The sequence below is a fragment of the Orcinus orca genome, chromosome 1, assembly GCF_937001465.1.
Source record: "Orcinus orca chromosome 1, mOrcOrc1.1, whole genome shotgun sequence".
Taxonomy (NCBI): Eukaryota; Metazoa; Chordata; class Mammalia; order Artiodactyla; family Delphinidae; genus Orcinus; species Orcinus orca.
Window position 1 is genome coordinate 176601811 of NC_064559.1, and position 22292 is coordinate 176624102.

The following is a 22292-nucleotide window of genomic DNA, read 5'->3' on the forward strand; positions in this document are numbered from 1 at the left end:
AATGTGGCCGTCAGGAACACTTCCGGTCTGTGCTTAGCGGAAACCGAGCCGGCTGGTAACCCAGTGTGAAAACTACTGACCGCGCAGGGACTGCTGCACTCCTTGCCTCCCAGGAGCCCGCGCGTTTCCTGGGCTGCCTGCTTTCTGGCATTTTCCCTCTGTGTTGCTCCGTCGCGCAATGAGGAGAGAGTGCACAGCTTTGTGACCTTGGAAGTCGCTTAATTTCTCTGAACTCGTTTCTTCACTTTAAAATGGAAATTGTCATGGTACCTGCGTAAGTGGAGTGCCAATAATCCATGTAAAACATTTGCACGGTGCCTTTTTTCATTACATAAATTAGTGGTATTAATTGCCCCTGTTCATTAAGTGCTAAGTACGTACCAGATACTGCTACGCGTTCGAGATGAAGAGATCAACTGGACAAGGCAGAGTTTTCCAGGGTGGCTGCCAAGATGGAGTGAGGTCTGGACCCTCACTTGCACCTCCTCTGATGGGGGGGGGGTGTGGGTCGGGGCCTCATGGGGCTTTCCTGGAGCCCAGCTTCATGGGAATTCACTAGTCTGGGAGCTAACTGCACTAGTGTGGGTTCCAAAGAAGTCCAAGAACACAGCCCCAAACAGGTAGCAGCTGGAAGAAGTATCCCTCAAAGGAAGAAACTTGCTGATCTCCCTGGAGAGAGAGAAACTTCTAGAACAGGAGGTCCTGAGGAAGCACAGAAGGGACAGGAGAAGCAGCTCCCAACTTCAGCCTCTGCAAACTAGCCTGTAGACATGGAGGACACTGGGCATTGAGCATGGGGGTTGGAGTGGAGCTTGTAAGGTATTAAGGAGACCAGGCCCCAAGCCAGGGGCATGTCAAAAATCCAAGCGGGGCCTGGAGAAGCAGACAGCCCACACAAGTGAGCTATCAATGTCGTAAGTTATTCTGGCTTGGGGGCATATGGGGACGTAGCTGCTGCAGCCCACAAGCCTAGCTAGACCCTGAAAGTTTGAAGAACTGGGCCTAGAGGTACAAACCTTGCCCTGTTCCTGAGGCCTGATTCCTGGGTGAATCCTCTGAGCTCTAAACAGTTTCCAGGGGAAGCCAGAGTCTTGCAGCAGAAATTGCCCACAGGGTAAGGGAATGATCCTTGGAGCGAGAAGTGGGAGAGGGTCCTGCACCTCTGCCTCAAAACCCTTGACTCTGCCTGTAGTTACTGTGTTGCATAATTATTTGTTTAAGATATGTTTCTCTTGATAGAATCATTTCTGTGAGGGCAAGGATCATGGTACATAAATGTGTGTATGTGTAAGGCATTATTCTAGGCTCTGGGGATGCAGTGGGTCAATGAGATACAAATATTTCCCAGTGGGGCTTGTAACTAGCATATGAACAATAAAATAGATAGTGTAAGTTTGATGGTGACAAGTGCTGTGAAAAAAATAAAATAGGGTAATAGGATGGGGGACTATGTGGAACCTCAGGGAAGTTTTCTCCAGGGAGCTGAAATCAGAGCTGAGGTTTAAGTGATGGAAATAGCCACAGAATACCTGGGGAAGGAGAGTTTCAGACATGAGGAATAACACGTGCAAAGTCTCTAAAATGGAAGGAACTATGTGTTGAAAGGACATAAAGAAAAAAGGCCAGTGTGGTGGCTGTTGGGTGAGGAGGGGGAGAATAGGAAGACTTAAGATCAGAGGTAGGCATTGGGGGCCATGATAAGGGGTTTACCCTAAGGTTAATCATTTGTCATTCTGTCTTGGCCATGGCCTGGTTCTGTCGCCATCCTGGAGTGCCACCTTAGCTGCTGCCATTAAGAAATCCCCCAGAATGACGGGTCCAGAGCTGCTCATTCCTTCGGGAAACTGAGTCCAGGGGTTGGGGAAAAGAGGACGAGAGAGGGATGCCTCTCTCTTGACCCTTCTGGGGAGCCACTGCTACACTTTCTCTACCAGACTGCAGGTGACAACGGGTCTCCCTGCCAGCCCCGAGAGGAGCTTATTCTGCGGTGCCCACCCAGCTGACCCTCTTCAGGAACCCAGCATCACTTCTGAAGAGACTCTTGCATTGCAGTGTCCTATTGAGGGGCCTGGGAGAGGGACTTCAGGCTGGGGTGCTCTGGGGCTGCAAAGTTGACTTTAACAGAGTTTTTATTCAATCCTGAGAGCAATGTGAAGCCATTGAAGGGTGTGTGGAGGTGGCATGGGGAGGAGAGTTAGGAAGAAGGCTGAAAAGAGTCAGATTCATCTTTTAGAAAGATAACTGGTGGCTTGCCAGTGGGGAGGATGAAGCTGGAGGCAGGAGAACCTGGTGAGAGGCAGCGGTAGAGACAGCTGGAACTGGGGGCTGGTTGGCTGTGGCAGTAGGATGCAGAATAAAAAAGAGTCGCAGAAGCCCCTCCCTCCTCAGCCTCTCTGTTCACAGCTGCGCCCAGAAAGAGTGGACTGGAGCTCCTGAGTGCCTGGCCTGGCTCTCTCCTTCCTTTCCCCCTCTCCCCTCCTCCCCTCTCCTACCAAGACTATTCACTCCTTAAGCGTGGCACTGGGTCTCCTCATCCTCTGGTCTCTCCCAGCATGTGCCCTATTTGCAGGGGCTCCTTAGAAACTGTGGGAAAGGGAAGGTGGTCTGTGTGTGGTGTGATCAAGATCCAGAACCGCTCAGTCTGACCTGGTCTTGCTCAGGTTAATTATGAAGAACATTTTCCAACTAATAGGACAAATTTCCCACTTTTTGAAATGCGCAAAGAACATGATTAGGAAAGTCACAGAAGAAGTGCAACAGCCAGTAACCATACAGATAAGCATTCCACCTCACTGGGATTGAAAGAGCTGAAAAATTGAAAGCTATAATGAGAAATCATTTTATGCCTGTCAGATAGGTAAAACTTGAACATAACTGTGATACCTATTTTTGACAAGGATATGGACGACATAGGCACCAGCCTACTGTTGGTGGGAATGTACATTGATTCGATTTTGTTCATTAGTTCATTCAACAAATAATTGTTTAGTACTTACTGTAAGCCACTTAGATATGCCACTACATGCCAGGCCCTGTGCCATAGAGGCCTCAGCAGTCCAGAAGGAAAAGTGATCACTGCTTTCAGCTGGTACATTAAGAACTGTGCACTTGATCGTGTGAAAGTTGTACCTCAATAAAAAGAAAAACAGGTAGATGGGAACTGGAGCTGCCAATGAGGCCTGATCAAGATGACAACCTCTCCAAAGCATCCTGCGCCCCTGGGGGGAAAGCCAGTGGGGCGCGCGAGATTGGCAAAGTCGAGGGCAAGGAGCTGGAGTTTGGTGGCATCGACAAGGCCTGTGTGGTCCCCGGCCAGTTCTGGGGGCCAAAGAAAGATGAAGACCTCCTCTGAGAATGGCTGGAAGACACGTGTGGCACCAACAGGGAGCAGTCCCCAGACAGTGCCAGGTGCCTTCCGGAGGGGAGCGCCTCCCTTGGTGCTCTCGGGAGCCCCGCCCCCGTCCCCAGCCCCAGCGCTGAGTCTCCAGAGTTTGCGGCTGAGTGGAGACTCCACCTCCATCCTCCGCAAAGGAAAAGATTGCTGTTGTCAAACTCACCGCCCATGTATTCCAGGGTTTGTGGGAGTTCTCTCCCCGCACCATTTCAGCTGTTTTGGAATTCGTGCTCTTGCAGGCATCTCCTTTCTCTTTCCCGTGCCAGTTCCACGTCGACAACTACCAGCTTTCCTGAATGGACTCCTGGCCCCTTCCCTCACCCTCGCTCCCCTCACCTGTGGTCTATTTTATGCCATTTGGCTTTTTTTTTTTTTTTTTTTTTTTTTAGTTCAGTCTTTCCAGCAGCCAGAACTCTGAGAAATAAGTTTCTACTGTTTAAGTCACTCAGGCTATATAGTATTTGTTAGAGCAGCTCAAACTAAGACAACTTTTTTTCTTCTTTTATATACATGTTGTATTTTTCTTTGAGCCAGTCCTTCCAAAATCTTGGAGTATCTTACAAACTTCTTTGCAAGTCAGTTCTTTAGCTTTCCTAAACTAAATAAATAAATAAAAATTAAAGTAAGAAACAAGATGCCCCAGCTTATACCACTCACCTCAAAGAAAGAGTTAAAAGCTTGGTGGCCCTCTTCGGGTTTGGAGGCGACGTGTACTATTTTTGGGCATGCTGCTCTGACTCACTTACCAGTAATCTGTAAGTTTAGAGAGGAACCTGGCTTCAAAGGGGGTTCTCCAAAAGGTAGATCCAGGTTACAATGCGAGCTGTGTTCCCAGTCGGGCCTGATTATCCAATAGACCCAGTGGTTTTGGAAGTATTTTGTGACAAAAAACTTACATATACCTTCTGGCAACCCCAATTGGAGAATTACAGCATGGGCTCCTAGGATTCTGAAGTAAGGCTCTGATCCCACCCGCAAACCTCTGGCTACTACTTGAAAAGCAGTCTTTGGCTTACAGTGACCCTGGTAGAAACTGAACATTTGTCCACGAGACGCTGTGAAACCACCCAATGTGAACTGAGAATTATCTAATCTGCTGGACCATAAAGTTGGGGATGCAAGTCAGCATTCCACGATAAAATGTAAGGAGTATTTAGACCTTTCTTATTTTCAATTACAAATACTTAGAGCTATAATTCTCACCCTAATGACTGCTTTAGCTGCATCCTACTAATCATTTTACATTTTCATTATCATTCTAATTTCCCTTGCGATTGCTTCTTTGATCCATGGATTGTTTAGAACTATGTTGCTTAATTTTCAAATATTTGGGAGTTTTCTAGGTATCATGATTATTGATATCGAATTTAATTTTATTGTGGTCATAGAACATATTCTATATGATTTCAATCCTTTCAAATTCTTTTTTTAATTTAATTTTATTTTTTTATACAGCAGGTTCTTATTAGTTATCTATTTTATACATATTAGTGTATATATGTCAATCCCAATCTCCCAATTCATCCCACCACCACTCCCCACCCCCGCTCTCCCCCCTTGGTGTCCTTACGTTTGTTCTCTGCATCTGTGTCTCTATTTCTGCCTTGCAAACCAGTTCATCTGTACCATTTTTCTAGTCAATCCTTTCAAATGTATTGAGGTTTGTTTTATGGCCCAGCATGTGGTCCATTGGTGAACATATCGTGTGTATTTGAAAAGAATGTTTATCCTGCAGTCCTGGTACAGAGTTTTATAAATTTCAGTTAGGGCAAGATGATTGATGGTATTGTTCACATAATCTATGTCTTTATTGATTTTTTATGTCTCTATTGCTGAAGATTTTTTTTTTCATCTCCAGCTATGATTGTGGAATTGTGTATTTCTTCTTTTAATTCTGTCAATTTTTGCTCCACATATTTTGAAGCTCTGTTATTACACATTTTTAATTATTATTTCTTCCTGGTGAATTGATCATTTTATCGTTATGAAATATCTATCTTTATCTCTAGTAATAGTCTTGGTCTTGAAGTATACTTTATCTGATATTATAGCCACTCCAGCCTTCACAAGCTTACTGTTTGCATGGTATGTCTTTTTCCTTCCGTTTTCTTTCATCTTTTAGAGTACATCTCTTATATACAGCAGATATTTGGGTTTTGCTTTTCTTTATCCATTCAAACAGTCTCTGCCTGTTGAGACCAATAAGTATTCATTGAGCGATGGGTGGTAAAGGAAAACATGCTTAAGCCTGGTCTCATTTGTATCCTTTCTACCTGATGCTGAATGCTTTTGGACACTACAGACTTCAGAGTGGATCAAATAGTTTGCAGGTTATATTGGGCAGTTCAGTTTGCAAGGTCACTTGTCCTGGTTGTCCCATGGACAAGCATTCAGTTTCCGTCAGGAACCAGTAGTAAGATAAAGCTGTTTCTCAAAGGAGATCCGTTACTTATCAGACAGGGCATGGCTTTCTTCTGCACTGCTGCTCCTGGGCTCGTTATAGACTCCCTCAGCAAGATGCCTGAAACATGATTGGGATCTGGTGGGTCATGGAGACCAAGTGGCCTATCTACTTACATTGCAGCCTAGACCACCTGGACAATTTCCTTTGCTCTGGACTCCTCTCAAAGTTGACAGTCTTTCAGGTCACTCAGTAAATGAGTGGGTTGCAAGACACCCAGATGTGATGTATGCTCCCTCAAAAATCCAAGAAAACCACCAAGTACCCAAATTCAACTACTCGAAGACACCATCAACTGAAACGTGCACCTTTATTTATATTCCACTGTGAAGAATTTTATAAAACACTATCAGTTAAGCCATAGCATACCATTGATGGTAAGATGAATTCCATTTCAGAGATGTTAGAATGTTGGAATTGTGAATGTACTAAATGCCACTGAATTGTTCATTTTAAAATGATTAATTTTATGTTGTGTGAATTTTACCTTAATAAATTATTTTCTTAAATGTGAATCAGTAAAATATGGCATTCTGTCTCTTTCATATGGTAGGAGGTTGTAAGGCAAAGCAACTTGTACGTAGGACGGACATTGTGACGCTCCCGAGTACACTGGCTCTCCAGAAACATCACTCAGATGTATTTTCATGGAGTTTACCTTATTTACCTTGATTTGCCACAAGGGATCAACAGAAGGCTGTCACAGAACTATGTCACTATGTCCTCCTGCTGACAAGGGTTGTCAGAAGTCACCCATTAGCCTTGAGGAGCCACTTCCGCTGGCCAGGTAGGCTCAAGGGGGTAGGACTTTGGATGCTCTGAGTCATCTGACTGCTTTCTTTTCTGGTCAACGCTCTGGCTTTCAAATATGAGACCTGGCAAGGCTATGAGCTTTTTGTTTTGTTTTCATATTTATCTATTTATTTGGCTGCCAGGTCTCAGCTGTGGCACGCTGGATCTTCATTCCCGCGTGCGGGATCTTCACTGCAGCATTCAGGGTCTTTCGTTGCGGCATGCAGGATCTACTTCCCTGACCAGGGATCGAACCCAGGCCCCCTGCATTGGGAGCACTGAGTCTTAACCACTGGACCACCAGGGAAGTCCCAAGGCTGTGAATTTTACTGATATTGCACTACAGTAATTCTCAATATAACACTTTGGATTTGATTTTCAGTTACTATCAGCCCCGCGACTGCAAAAGATAAAGTATTTTTATCATAGACATAGAAAGCCAATGGTTTGGGGACTTGTCTTGAGCCAAACTTTTAGAGTATTAAGCTTCACATTCTTTTTCTTCTTTCTGTCCAGAAAGAAACCCCTCTTTACAGCAGTTCACAGATCCCATCTGCCCTCCACACTGTTCTGTGGCAGAGACCACTTGGTTCCCCAACACTTTGCCTTCAACGCATCTTTCATTCAGGTGATACTTGATTGCAGATGATAATCTATGGGCAGCAGGCCAAAGGCTACCTTTGATATTAGCTGGATTTTCACTGCCCAAAAATAAATACCAAATTCATGCCTGTTCTGATACCAATTTCTTTATCAGTTAAAGCTCATAGTTCTGAGTTATGTTTTCCAGTAAAAAAAAAAAAAAAGTAGCCAAAATTGTTCCAAAAAGAATTAGAAAACCAAATGGAGCAATAACCATAGAAAAAATAAAAATATCGTCATTGAGCTACAATGTTAAAAAGTAACAGGCTGAGAGTTATAAATAGGTGGTTCTAGTCGAACTTCAAGGAACAGATTATTCCTCATTTAAATAAGTTGACTTCAGAGCATATAAGAAGATGAAATTTTTCTCAGCTCATGAAAGTAGCACAATATCAGAGCCTAATAAAGAGAGAAACACATTTGAAGGATACGTAATTTTCACCTTATATAATCTATTTAAGAAAATAAGAAAAGGCCCAACATACTGTTCACCAGTCAGGGTGTATGGCAGGGTGGAGCTGGAGGGCGGAGCAGGCAAGGTAAACCAGGGATTGGAAAAACCACACTAGGCGAAGGACTTGCATCAAAACCAGGACTGAACTACGTTCATGTGGGTGATTTAGCTCAAGGAGTCTGATCACTAGATATCACGGATTCTGGCAAGATGCCTTCCCCCAAGAGCATGCCAAAAGATGCACAGATGATGACACAAATCCTGAAGGACATGGAGATTAGACCATGAGGCAAGAGTTATAAATCAGATGTTGGAGTTCGCCTTTCAATTTGTGACCACAATTTTAGATGATGTGGAAATTTATTCAAGCCACGCTAAGAAAGCTACTGTTGATGCAGATGATGTGCGATTGGCAATGCAGTGTTGCACTAACCAATCTTTTACCTCTCCTCCCCAAGAGATTTTTTATTAGACGTTGAAGGCAAAGAAATCAAACTCTTTTGCCATTGGTCAAGCCATATTCAGCCCCTAAATTGCCACTTGATAGATATTGCTTGACAGTCCAAACTATAAACTTAAATCTTTACCAAAAAAAGGCATCTGCTCTGCAGGAAGAGTAACGGTTCCACAGTTAAGTGTTGGTTCAGTTAGTAGCAGACCAAGAACTCCCACTCCAGGCACACCAACCCCCAAAATCATGTCTGTTTCAACTAAGGAAAGAACTCCAATGTCCCTCACAGAGCAAAGGTTTATAGTACAGATGCTCACTTCATAGTCCTAGCTGTAAAAGCATCAGTTCCTGCAACAGCAGCAGTTCAGAATGTCGGATTAATCCATCATTAATAGGGTCCCAAAACATTCTTATTAACACTAACACGGTGCCATCACAAAATACTGCCCATGAATCATCAAACACATTAAAAGCAAATGTGAAGGTGATGACGATGATGATGGTGATGACGGTGAACATTTGTAATCCAGCCGTAATACATGTAACAGGTATACTTGATCTTGAATCCATTGTCCTGAAATTAAACACACACATGATGTTTTCAAGTTGTTTTAGAAAACTTCAGTAGTAGTTAATGAGTAAATACAGTCACCATACTTTTCAGTTAAGATGTTGGATTTTTTTAAATAGGACTAGTAATTGTTTTTCAGCAGCCTTTCAGTGTAAAAAGTTGTCATTCATGAAAGAAAGAAAGAAGAATGGTTCAGCATTAGATTATATATCAATTTAACCTATTATATTAATAAATAAAAACATTTTAAATGAATGTCTTGATAAATTCAATGCCCATTAATGATATAAAAGAAAAAAATGTCCTAGCATCTAGGAAAAGAACAGCCTTAATTTGATACACTGTTTGGTGTTTTGGGTTTTTTTTTAAATTTATTTATTGATTTATTTATTTATGGCTGCATTGGGTCTTCATTGTTGCGTGGGCTTTCTCTAGTTGTGGCGAGCGAGGGCTACTCTTCGTTGTGGTGCACGGGCTTCTCATCGCGGTGGCTTCTCATGTTGTGGAACACTAGGCGTGCTGGCTCAGTAGTTGTGGCTCACGGGCTCTAGAGCACTGGCTCAGTAGTTGTGGTGCACGGGCTTAGTTGCTCCGCAGCATGTGGGCTCTTCCCAGACCAGGGCTCAAACCCGCATCCCCTGCATTGGCAGGCGGATTCTTAACCACTGCGCCACCAGGGAAGTCCCACATTGTTTGTTTTTAATAAAACAATGATAAAAACCTACAGCAAATGCCATACTTAATGGTGAAGCAATAGACACATTCCAATTGAAGTCAGAAACAAGACAAGAATGACCTTTATCACCACTACTATTAAAATGGTATCACTTATTTTCTCTAATTCAAAATGAGAAGGAAAACGCTATGAGGTATAAACATTAGAAAAGGAGAGGCAAATTGTGATTATTTGCAAATGACACTATTGCTTACATATAAAAACCTAAGAAAATCAATTGATAAACTATTAGAATTAATAAGAGAATTCAGCAAGGTGACCACATACAAGAGCAACCTAAAAAAAATCAATAGCTTTCCTATATACCAGCAATAACCAATTAGAAAATGTAATAGAAAATAAGATTCCATTCACAATAGCAAGAAAAACTATTAACCACCTAAGAGTAAACCTAAAAATAGAATTTATCTCATGCCCTTACAGATAGTTCAAAATTAGGAAATCCATCAACCTAATTAATCACATTGATAAAATCAAGTTGAAAACTGTACAATTATACAGCAGCTAAGAATATTCAAGAACAGTTTCTGGTAAAAAACACTAAGTAAAACAAGAGATAAAAGATATTTCCTAACTATGATAAAGAGTTGTTTATTTTCTTTTTCTGAGAAACAAAGAGCAAACATCATATTAAATGGCTAAACATTAAATGCACTGTCATTAAAGTCAGGAACAAGGCAGGGACCGTTGCTATCACTCAAAATTGTTTTGTGTAAAAATGAAAGAGAGGACTAGAAAAAGGGAGTAATGACTTCATACAGCAGACCCCATTCCAGAGTCTGAGAATGCCCCCTGCCATAAACAAGAGGACATGCTTTGATTTTATATTACACAATAGAATGGAAATTGAAATCTTACACAAAGACAGAAACTGATCAAAAGAGGTTATTTTCTTCTTTCCCTATCAAAGCCATTGCCAAGTACTATCCAGATATTACTCATACTCTTCCTGTCCTCTGCTTGAAGGAAAGATTTTTAAATTGTCCGAACAGTCCTGAGACCTGTCAAAATTTGAATGAGGGACTTCTCTGGTGGCACAGTGGTTAAGACTCTGTTCTCCCAATGCAGGGGGTCCGGGTTTGATCCCTGGTCAGGGAACTAGATCTCACATGCCACAACTAAGAGTTCACATGCCACAACTAAAAGTTCACATGCCACAACTAAGAGTTCACATGTCACAACTAAGGAGCCCACGTGCCACAACTAAGAAGCCTGTGAGCCGCAACTAAGACCTGGCACAACCAAATTAATTAATTAATTAATTAATTTAAAAACTGAAAGCTTTGATGGGTAGAGTATTCTTGGTTGTAAGTTTTTGCCTTTTGTCACTTTAAACATATCATGCCACTCCCTTCTGGCCTGCAGAGTTTCTGCTGAAAAATCAGCTGATAACCTTATGGGGAGTCCCTTATATGTTACTTGTTGCTTTTCCCTTGTTGCTTTTAATATTTTCTCTTTATCTTTAATTTTGGTCAGTTTGATTACTATGGGTCTCAGTGTGTTCCTCCTTGGATTAATCCTGTATGGCACTCTCTGCACTTCCTGGACTTGAGTGACTGTTTCCTTTCCCATGTTAAGGAAGTTTTCAGCTATCATCTCTTCAAATATTTTCTCAGGCACTTTCTCTCTCTCTTCTCCTTCTGGGACTGATATAATGCGAATGTTGGTGCGTTTGACATTGTCCCAGAAGTCTTAAACTGTCCTCATTTCTTTTTTTTTTTTCTTTTTAAATTTTTGGCCATAGTACATGGCATGTGGGATCTTAGTTCCCTGACCAGGGATCGAACCCTCACCCCCTGCATTGGAAGGAGGAGTCTTCACAACTGGACTGCTGGGGAAGTCCCTGTCCTCACTTCTTTTCTTTTCTTTCTTTTTTTTTTTTTTTAATAAATTTACTTATTTTATTTATTTTATTTTTGGCTGTGTTGGGCCTTCGTTGCTGCATGTGGGTTTTCTCTAGTTGCGGCAAGCGGGGGCTATTCTTCATTGTGGTGCACGGGCTTCTCATTGCGGTCGCTTCTCTTATTGAAGATCATGGGCTCTAGGTGCGTGGGCTTCAGTAGTTGTGGTGTGTGGGCTTCAGTAGTTGTGGCTCATGGGCTCTAGAGCACAGGCTCAGTAGTTGTGGCACATGGACTTATTTACTCTGTGGCATGTGGGATCTTCCCCAACTAGGGCTTGAACCCGTGTCCCCTGCATTGGCAGGCGGATTCTTAACCACTGCACCACCAGGGAAGCCCTGTCCTCATTTCTTTTCATTCTTTTTGTTTGGTTTTTGTTCTGTTCCATGGCAGTGATTTCCACCACTCTGTCTTCCAGCTCACTTATCTGTTCTTCTGCTTCATTTATTCTGTACTGATTCCTTCTAGTGTATTTTTCATTTCAGTTATTGTATTCTTCAACTCTGTTTGGTTGTTCTTTACATTTTCTAACTCTTTGTTAAAAACTTCTTGTAACTTCTAACTCTGTGCCTCTATTCTTTTCCCATGTCCTTTGATTATTTTTACAGTCACTACCCCTGAACTCTTTCTTGGGTAGATTTCCTATCCCCATGTCACTTAGCTGTCCTGGGGTTTTATCTTGTTCCTTTGTCTGGAACATATTTCTCTGCCATCTCATTTCGTCTAAATTTCTATTTGTATTTTTATGTATGTGGAAGGTTAGTTATGTTTCTCAACCTTGGAGAAGTGGCCCTCTGTAGGGAATGTCCTATGTGTCTCTGCTTGTCACGCAAGGGCCAGGGACCAGCTGGCCCCAGGATAGGTTCTGACCTGCATTTGCAGACTGAGTTGCACAGGCTGCAGGATCATAGTTTCCTTGCTTCTGGTGTCTTCCCTCTGGTGGGTGAGGTGGTCTAGAGACTTGTGCAGGCTCCCTTGTGGGAGGGGCCAGTGTCTGCCCACTGGTGGGTGGAGCTGGGTCTTGGCCCTCTGGTTGGCAGAGCCATGCCAAGGGATGTGTCTAGAGGGGACTGTGGGCTCAGGAAGTCTTTAGGCAGCCTGTCTGCTGATGGGTGGGGTTGTGTTCCCACCCTGTTGGTGGTTTGGTCTGAGGCACTGGAGCCTACAGGCTGTCGGGTGGGGCCAGGTCTTGGTACTAATGACCCAAGCAAGATGTCTGCCTCCAACAAGAGTTCAAGTAGATGAACACTCCCTGATATTTCTGCCACCAGCTTTTATGACCCCAGGGAGAGCAATAGCCATCCTCTGCCTCCCCAGGACACACCCCCCAAGACCAGCAGATAGGTCTGGCCCAGGTCAGAAGTCACTGCTTTTGCCCTGGGTCTCGGTGTGTGCGACATCTTGTGTGCACCTCCAAAAGCGGAGTCTCTGTTTCCCCCAGTCCTGTGGCGCTCCTGTACTCAAGCCCCTCTGGCCTTCAAAGACAAATGCTCTGGGGGGGGGTCCTCCTCCCAATGCCAGACCCCCAGGCTGGGGAGCCTAAGGGCTCAGAACTCTCACTCCTGTGGGAGAACTTCTGCAATATAATTATTCTCCAGTTTGTAGGCTGCCCACCCAGGAAGTATGGGATTTGAGTGTATGGTGAGTACATCCCTCCTACCATCTTGTTGGGCGTCTTCTTTATGTCTTTGGATGTATAATGGCTTTTCTTTTGGTAGGTTCCAGTCTTTTTTATCAATGGTTGTTCTGCAGTTAGTTGTGATTTTGGTGTGCTTGTGAGAGAAGGTGAGCTCAGGGTCCTTCTACTCTGCCATCTTGTCTCCTCTCCAAATCAAGAGAAATATTTTTTAAAAGAGGAGAGATAGAGAGACAGAGAAAGAGAGACAGACAGACAGAGAAAGAGAGAGAGAGAGATGACGATATGGTAAAATATTTTAAAATTGAAAAAAATGGTTTTTATCAATAATATAAATAAGGCTTACTCACATATTAAATGAAAAGATTTTCAAATTGTCAGACGAAGCAAAGTCTAACCCTATGTTACCTATAAACACACCTAAAAGAAAGAGATTAGAAAGCGTAAAAATAAAAGAATGGGGGTTCCCCTGGTGGCGCAGTGGTTAAGAATCCGCCTGCCTATGCAGGGGACACGGTTTCCAGCCCTGGTCTGGGAGGATCTCACATGCTGCGGAGCAATTAAGCCCGTGCGCCACAGCCACTGAGCCTGCACTCTAGAGCCCACGAGCCACAACTACTGAAGCCCGCGTGCCACAACTACTGAGGCCCACGCGCCTAGAGCCTGTGCTCTCAACCAAGAGAAGCCACCGCAACGAGTAGCCCGTGCACAGCAACGAAGAGTAGCCCCCGCTCATCGCAACTAGAGAAAGCCCATGTGCGGTATCGAAGACCTAACGCAGCCAAAAATAAATAAATCAAATAAATAAATTTATTTTTTAAAAAGTCTTAAAAAAAATAAAAGAATGGATAAATATATACCAAGTAAGATGTAAAACACAAAAACAGCAAGGGTCATGATGTTGGTATCTGTCAAGGTAGAATTCTGACCAAAAAGCTTTAAAAAGAAAAAGGAGGACTTTTTAAAATGTTAATGGTTTTAACAATGGAGATATATACTCAATAACACAGCAGTCAGCTTCCACAAAGTAAAAACTACAGCAGATGCAGACAAAATAGAAACACATTAACAAGAGAAAAGTTTGATACATTACTTTCATTCCAAGACAAAGCAAGTAGATGAAATATGAATAAGGATTTAGGAAACCTAACCCAGTGCTACTGAAAATGTGGTTACAGACTGGTGCAAGTTCATGAGCTGTGGTTACCAGATGCAGTGAGATAAGAAGCTTGCTCCAAAATATAAATCGATGAACCACTTCCTTCATCTGGAAAGTCTTGTTACCAAAAAAAAAAAAAAAATCAGCTGAACTATTTTGTGCTTAGTGATATAGTAGACTGGCTACTTTGAGTAGCACTGACCTAAAGAACATAATCGGTATGGTAACTCTTACAAATATATGTCAAACTCTGAATATCAATATTAGAGAATACACTTCCTTTTGAAGTGCACATGGAATGTTCCTAAAAATGGATACCTTAGGACACAAAGAAAACTAGCAATAAACATCAATCATTATTAGAGAAATGAAAATCAAAACAACTGTGAGATATCACCTCATACCTGTCATCAAAAAGTCTACAAATAATAAATATCAGAGAGGATGTGGAGAAAAAAGAACACTTGCGTACTGTTAGTGGGAATGTAAATTGGTGCAGCCACTATGGAAAACAGTATGGAGGTTCCTCAAAAAACTAAAAATAGAGCTACTGTATGATACAGCAATTCCACTCTTGGGTATATATCTGGAAAAAACAAAAACACTAATTCGAAAATATACATGCACCCCAATGTTCATAGCAGCACTATTTACAATAGCCAAGATATGGAAGCAACCCAGTACCCATCAACAGACAAATGGATAAAGAAGATGTGGTATATATGTACAATGGACTATTACTCAGCCATAAAAAAGAATGAAATTCTGCCATTTGCAGCAACATGGATGGACCTAGAGAATATTATGTTTAATGGAATAAGACAGACACAGAAAGATAAATACTGTATGATATGTGGAATCTAAAAAAAAAATAAAACAAATGAATGTATATAGCAACAGAAACAGACTCATGGATATAGAAAACAAACTACCAGTGGCTACCACTGTGGGGAGAGGAAGGAGGAGGGGCAAGATAGGGGTATGAGATTAAGAGATACAAACTACTATGTATAAAGTAGGTAAGGGGCTTCCCTGGTGGCGCAGTGGTTGAGAGTCCGCCTGCCGATGCAGGGGACACGGGTTCATGCCCCGGTCCGGGAAGATCCCACACGCCGCGGAGTGGCTGGGCCCGTGAGCCATGGCTGGTGGGCCTGCGCGTCCGCAACGGGAGAGGCCACAACAGTGAGAAGCCCACGTAGCGCAAAAAAAAAAAAAAAAAAAAAAAAAAAAAAAAGATAAGCAACAAGGATATATTATACAGTACAGGAAATTATAGCCATTATCTTGTAATACCTTTTAATGGAGTATAATCTATAAAAATACTGAATCACTATGCCATACACCTGAAACTAATATAATATTGTAAATCAACTGTACTTCAATTAAAAAATAAAATAATGTAAAAAACTTTTAAATGCAAATAATAGACAGCACTCTCTGATTACAATGCTAGATATTAGTGATAATAATAAAGTTTCTGCCACTTGGAAAAAATTTTAATGTACATACTTTTATTTTTATTTATTTTTTATTTTTTATTTTTTTGCGATACGCGGGCCTCTCACCGCTGCGGCCTCTCCCGTTGCGGAGCACAGGCTCCGGACGCGCAGGCTCAGCGGCCATGGCTCACGGGCCCAGCCGCTCCGCGGCATGTGGGATCTTCCCGGACCGGGGCACGAACCCGTGTCCCCTGCATCGGCAGGCAGACTCGCAACCACTGCGCCACCAGGGAAGCCCTAATGTACATACTTTTAAATAATTCCTGCAATGAAGGAAAAATAAAAAATTCAGAACTCTTGCTAATAGTAAAAATATTACATCTGAATAAATGACCTACAGCAACAAAAGTTATCAGAGGAAAATTCATACACTAAATACTTATATCAATGAATATGAAAGTAAATAAATGAAACATTGATTTCACAAAGATAGAAAAAGATCAAAGAAAACCAAAGGAAAGCATAAGGAAGGAATTTTTTAATTAATGAATTAAAAAAATAGAGACAGAATAAAAGTAATACAGAAATCAAAAGGATAAAAGTAATACAGAAATCAAAAGGCTTATTTGAAAACACTAACAATGTGCACAAACTATTAAATAACTTAATTTTTTTTTTTTTTTTTTTTTGCGGTACGCAGGCCCCTCACTGTTGTGGCCTCTCCCGTTGCGGAGCACAGGCTCCGGACGCATAGGCCCAGCGGCCATTGTTCACGGGCCCAGCCGCTCCGCGGCATGTGGGATCTTCCCGGACCGGGGCACGAACCCGCATCCCCTGAATTGGCAGGCGGACTCTCAACCACTGCGCCACCATGGAAGCCCTAACTTAATTTTTTAAATAAAGTATAAACATACAAACTAAATGACAAGCCAGACATGGCCATCAAAACAGAGCCTGTTAATTTGTACAATTTTATGCAAATAAATATGAAAACTTGATGAAATAGATAATTTTCTAGAAAATTATAATTTATCAAAATTGACCCTCATAGAGATATAAAATCTAAACAGACAGAATTCTGTAGAAATACAAATTTGTAAAACAGAAACCCAACAAAAAATGCATCAGGCCCAAATGGCTTCAAGGGTGATTTACACTAAATCTTTAAAGAAAAAACCTGAATGTTAATTAAACAATTCTAGAGCATAGAAGATGAAGAAACACTTCTAATTTCTTTTTGTGGAGCAAGTATAATCAAGTAAATGAATAAAAAAGGTAAAATATTAGTAAACATACCTTAATAGCACATTAAATAAATATATATAACCAAGTGGGGTTTATTTCAGGAATATAAAGATCATTTAACACTAGGATATCTGTTCACATAATGTATCAAATTTATACACCTAAGGAGAAAATGACCTGATAATCTCCATAGATGCTGAAAAGGCATTTGACAAAATTCAAAGCCCATTCATATTAAAGACTCAATAAAAAGAAATTGAGGGATACTTCCCTTACATAGCTTGACCCCCAAATTCAGCATCTTAATTAATTAGTGGGCAAACACTAGAGGCTTTCTTGCTGGTGATATAATTTAAAAAAAAAAAAATTTTTTTTTTCTCCCAGATTCCTGGCACAGACCTTCAAAAACCCTTGGAATTTCCTGAGTGATGAAAGTGTCTTGTTAGTTATCACAAGCCCCTTGATACTTGAGTTTATAAAATCAACTCTTGAGTTGATATATTTAATACTTTATAAATTCAAGTTTATGCTAATAAGGAGTTTCATGGTGATGATTCATGGGGGGAGGGGTTTGGTAGCTTCAGGATGGGGGCTGGGGCCAAAGGAACCAAACCAGTGATTAGAGCATTGGGACTCAGCCCCACCCTCAACCTCGGGGAAGGGGATAGGGACTGGAGATTGAGTTCAGTCACCAACCAAGCCAATGGTTTAAAAACCCTCGGCCAGGAGGCTAAGGGAGCTTCCCCAGCTGGTGAACACCTTAATAGGCTTAGGGGATAGTATCTCTTCATCTGGCTGTTCATTAGTATCCTTTGTAATAAAATGGTAATTGTAAATACAGCACTTTCCTGAGTTCTGAGGGTGGTTCTAGTGAATTTCCCACCTGAGGATGTTGTGAGAAGCCCCAAATTTGTATCCAGCCAGGCAGAAGTGTGGGTGGCTTGGGGACACCCAGGACCTGATGTGGAGGCAGCCTTGTGGGACTGAAAACCTTAACCTGTGGGATCTTCACTAACTGCAGGTAGTTGGTGTCAGAATTGAATTGAATTGTAGGACACGCGGCTGGTAACAGACAATTAGTGTTGGAACTCATTGCAAAATCAGAAAGAAGACAAAGATGTCCACTTTTTTAAATACAAGAGAAAACAATTAGAGTCATAAGAATTGAAAAAGAAGACATAAAGTTACATCCATGTGCAAATAATATAGTTCTAGGAAACTTATAATAAATGGAAAACCTCCTATGAAGAGGAAATGTATTTTGTCAAGTAGCAGGATATAAAATTAACATACAGAAATAAAGAGCTTTGTAACTGAAACAGGAGGGAAGGGGGCAGGGCACAACCTTTGAAAGAATGACATAGCCCGAGGACATGACTGATTAGAACCAAATGGGTCCAAGATGGCAGACAAGTCGACTTCCTCTAGACCTTGAGCCTCAGTATAACACATCACTGTAACACATCAGCAAGCTAAATGACACACCCACAGGTGCCATGACAGTTCCAAGGCCGACCATAAGGATCAAAAAGTGGGCGGTGGCCCAATTCCTGGAAATCCCTGCCCCTTCCCGAAATAGCTGGAATACTCCTCCCATGATTAACATATGAAATTACCCACCCCTATAAAAACTGACCACCCCATACCCTGGGACTGCTCTCGCCTTCTGAGATGGCCCACACTCTGTCTGTGGAGTGTGTTCTCTCTAAATAAGTCCTAATAAATGGGTAAGATAAGTTCTTACCTATCACTTTGTCTCTCACTGAATTATTTCTGCAATGAGACCTCAAGAACCTGAGCTTCATTAAGTCCTGAAACAAGGTGTGTGATCTCGGTTGGAAGACCATGGGTTTTGCCTGGTTTCGAGTCCTAGCACGTGGGTTCGAGTCCCAATCTGAGGTGCATGGTATCATAACCACTTGGAAGAAATAAAGGAAGAGGAGAGCCCTGATTCCATTTACAATAGCAAAAGCAAAACAAAACAAAATGCAGGCACAAATTTAGAATTGTGTAAAACTTACATGAGGAAAACTATAAAACATTCTTACAGGACAAAAAGTAGGTTTGAACAAATGGGAAAACATACCATGTTATTGATCAGAAGAATCAATATCAGAAAGATATCAATACTTGCCAAGTTAAAAGTTTGTAAACTTAATGTGATCCCAGTAAAAATATCCTCAGGTTATTATTATTTTTTTCTGGAGCCAGACAAGTTGATTATAAGGTTATTTTGGAAAATAAATACAAGACTAGCCAGAAATCTCCTTAAAAAGTAGAGAGGGGCTTCCCTGGTGGCGCAGTGGTTGAGAGTCCGCCTGCTGATGCAGGGGACACGGGTTCGTGTCCCGGTCCGGGAAGATTCCACATGCCGTGGAGCCGCTAGGCCCGTGAGCCATGGCTGCTGAGCCTGCGCGTCCGGAGCCTGTGCTCCGCAACAAGAGAGGCCACAACAGTGAGAGGCCCGCGTACCGAAAAAAAAAAAAAAAGTAGAGAAATGGTGGACTAGCCTTACCTCACATTGAAACAGTTATAAAAACTCTCCTATTGAATGAAATAATGCCATTTGCAGCAACCTGGATGGATCTAGAGATTATCATACTAAGTGAAGTAAGTCAGAAAGAGAAAGACAAATACTGTATGATATCACTTACATGTGGAATCTAAAATATGACACAAATGAACTTATTTATGAAACAGAAACAGACTCACAGACATAGAAAACAAACTTAGGGTGACCAAAGGGGAAAGGAGGTGGGGAAGGGTTAAATTAGGAGTTTGGGATTAGCAGATACAAACTACTATATATAAAATAGGTAAACAACAAGGTCCCACTGTATAGCACAGGGAACTATATTCAAAATCCTGTAATAAACCATAATAAACCATTCAGATATATCTGAATCACTTTGCTGTACACCAGAAACTAACACAACATTGTAAATCAACTATACTTCAATTAAAAACAACTCTCTTATTAAAACATTATGGTATTGGTGCATAAACAGACATGTGGCTAATCGAACAGGATATAAAATTCAAAGATAGACTCCAAAGGCATATGGAAATTTAGTGTTTGATAAACAAATGGTGTTGGAACAACTGATAGCCAAGTGGATAAAGATAAAATTGGATCCTGGGACTTCCCTGGTGGTGCAGTGGTTAAGACTCTGTGCTCCCAATGCAGGGGGCATGGGTTCGATCCCTGGTCAGGGAACTTGGTCCCACATGCATACTACAACTATGATTTTGCATGCCACAACTAAGGAGCCCACCTGCCACAACTACGACCTGGCACAACCAAAAAAAAAAAAAAAAAAAGATAAAATTGGATCCATTCCTCACACCTTGCACTTGGATAAATTCCAAGTGGGTCACATATCTAATGTAAAAATATAGTCATACAAATACTAGAAGAAAACAAGTTTTTCACAACTTGGGAATGAAGAGGACTTTCCTAACTATGATACCATATCTGGATTTAATAAAGGAAAGATGGGTAAATTTATCTACCTAAAATTTTTAAAAATTTAAAAATTGCATGGCTGAAATACCATGAGCAATGTAAAAGTTAAATAAAAACCAAGACAAAATTGTAACTAATATCATAAAAGCTCAATATCCCTAATATATAAAATTTTTCTAAATATTGAAAAGAAATTCAAATCCTAGTCTAACCCAGTAGTAAATGAGAAAGTTATAGAAAAAAAAATGCAAATAGCTCTTAAGTATATGAAAAGAAGCTTAAGTTTGATATACTACTTGTATAATAAGAAAAATGCATATTAAAACTAAAATGAGATACCATTACTTATTTATCAGATTTGCAAAAATCTCAAACTTGACAACACACTGAGTTGGTGAGACTGTGGAGAAATAGGTACTTTCATGTATTGCTGATGGAGGTGAAAAATGGTACAACCATGGAGGGGGATTTGACAAGAGCTAGCAAAACTGTGTGTGCATTTATTCTTTGCCCGAGCAACCTACCTTCTAGGTATATGTAGCTAAGATTAAACGGTAAAAACTTGAAGTGATGAATACTCAAGGCTATTTATTGCAGCACATTTTGTAATAATAAAAGACTGTAAACAGCCCACATGTCTATCTGTACAGGACAGGTGAATAAACAATGGCACATACATGCACTGGAATATTAGTCAAATGTAAAAAGAAGAATCTCTCTATATATTGCTAAAGAGTGATCTCCAGGATAGAAGTGAAAAAAGCAACATGCAGAAGAGTATGTATAGTATTATACTTTCTGTGTAAGAATGGAAAAAACTATATATATGTATGTATATATATATATTTCTATTTTCAAAATTTTAAAGTACATAAACCAAAACCTAATAAATAAAAATGATTACCTATAAGGAAAAGGATAGGGATGTAGCTCTCTCAATGGACCTTGTTTTATAGTTTTGATATCATAAAATATACACACAGTTAAAACACAAACTTAACTACAAAAGAAAAAAGCAACAATTCCTCACTACAACCATCACCCTCACAGTTGTCATGCTTTGTACCCAAGCTTTTGCCTTAGAGTCCTATGACTGTTGCAGTAATCTCTTACGCTAAGAATGTGAGGGCAAAAGCAAAATGCCGTTAATAGGTATAAGGAAGACCCTAAAGCAAGGGGGAATGTCTATGCCATTATTTTAAAGTTAGGAAGCTCATATTTTAGCTTGGCAATGCACTTTATATGATATCAAGATGAATGCAAAATGAAGGAAAAAATACCTTGTGTTATATATATATTTTTTTAAAATGACCTTAATCTTAGTAGATTTTTGCCTTTGGTTCATATATTTCTGACCAAAAGGTACAATTCTGTTCTGAATGTGCACTCTTAATCTATTCAAGTTCATTTACTCAATTTATTAGTTTTCTTAGACCAGTCTGAATAGCTAATATGTGGCTCTTTGGCTAAGGCTTTTTCCTTCTGTTTAGAAACCTGATGTCTATTTTGGGAACTAGAAAAAACATAAATTGCTTCAATAGAAAAGACTGTATTTAACTTAAAAAAGAGAGAGAGAGAGAGAAAGAGACAAGACCTACCAACCAAATGCAATATGTAGCTCTTGTTTAGATCCTGATTTAAATAAAGCAACTATAACAAGGCATTTTGAGACAATTGGGGAAAACTGAACATGGACTGATTATTAGATGATATTAAGGAATTAATAATTAATTTTGTTGGGTGTGATAATGAAATAGTGGTTATGTTATGGTTATAAAATTAGTCTGTTTATGTTAGAGATTTTTACTGAAGAATTTACAAAGTGAAATGATGTCTTGGATTGTTTTAACATACTGCAGCAAAAGAAAAAAAAAGTAGTGGTGGGTAGGATAGAGCATAAATAACAGGAATAGAATATTGATAATTGTTGAAGCTGGATGATAGG

The 22292-nt window shown here is 40.8% G+C and overlaps 1 pseudogene; it reads left to right on the plus strand.

Moving 5' to 3' along the window:
- Positions 1-5613: 5613 nt before the first annotated feature.
- On the plus strand, positions 5614-8719 carry LOC101270512 (transcription initiation factor TFIID subunit 9-like; annotated as a pseudogene).
- The last annotated feature ends 13573 nt before the right edge of the window (positions 8720-22292 follow it).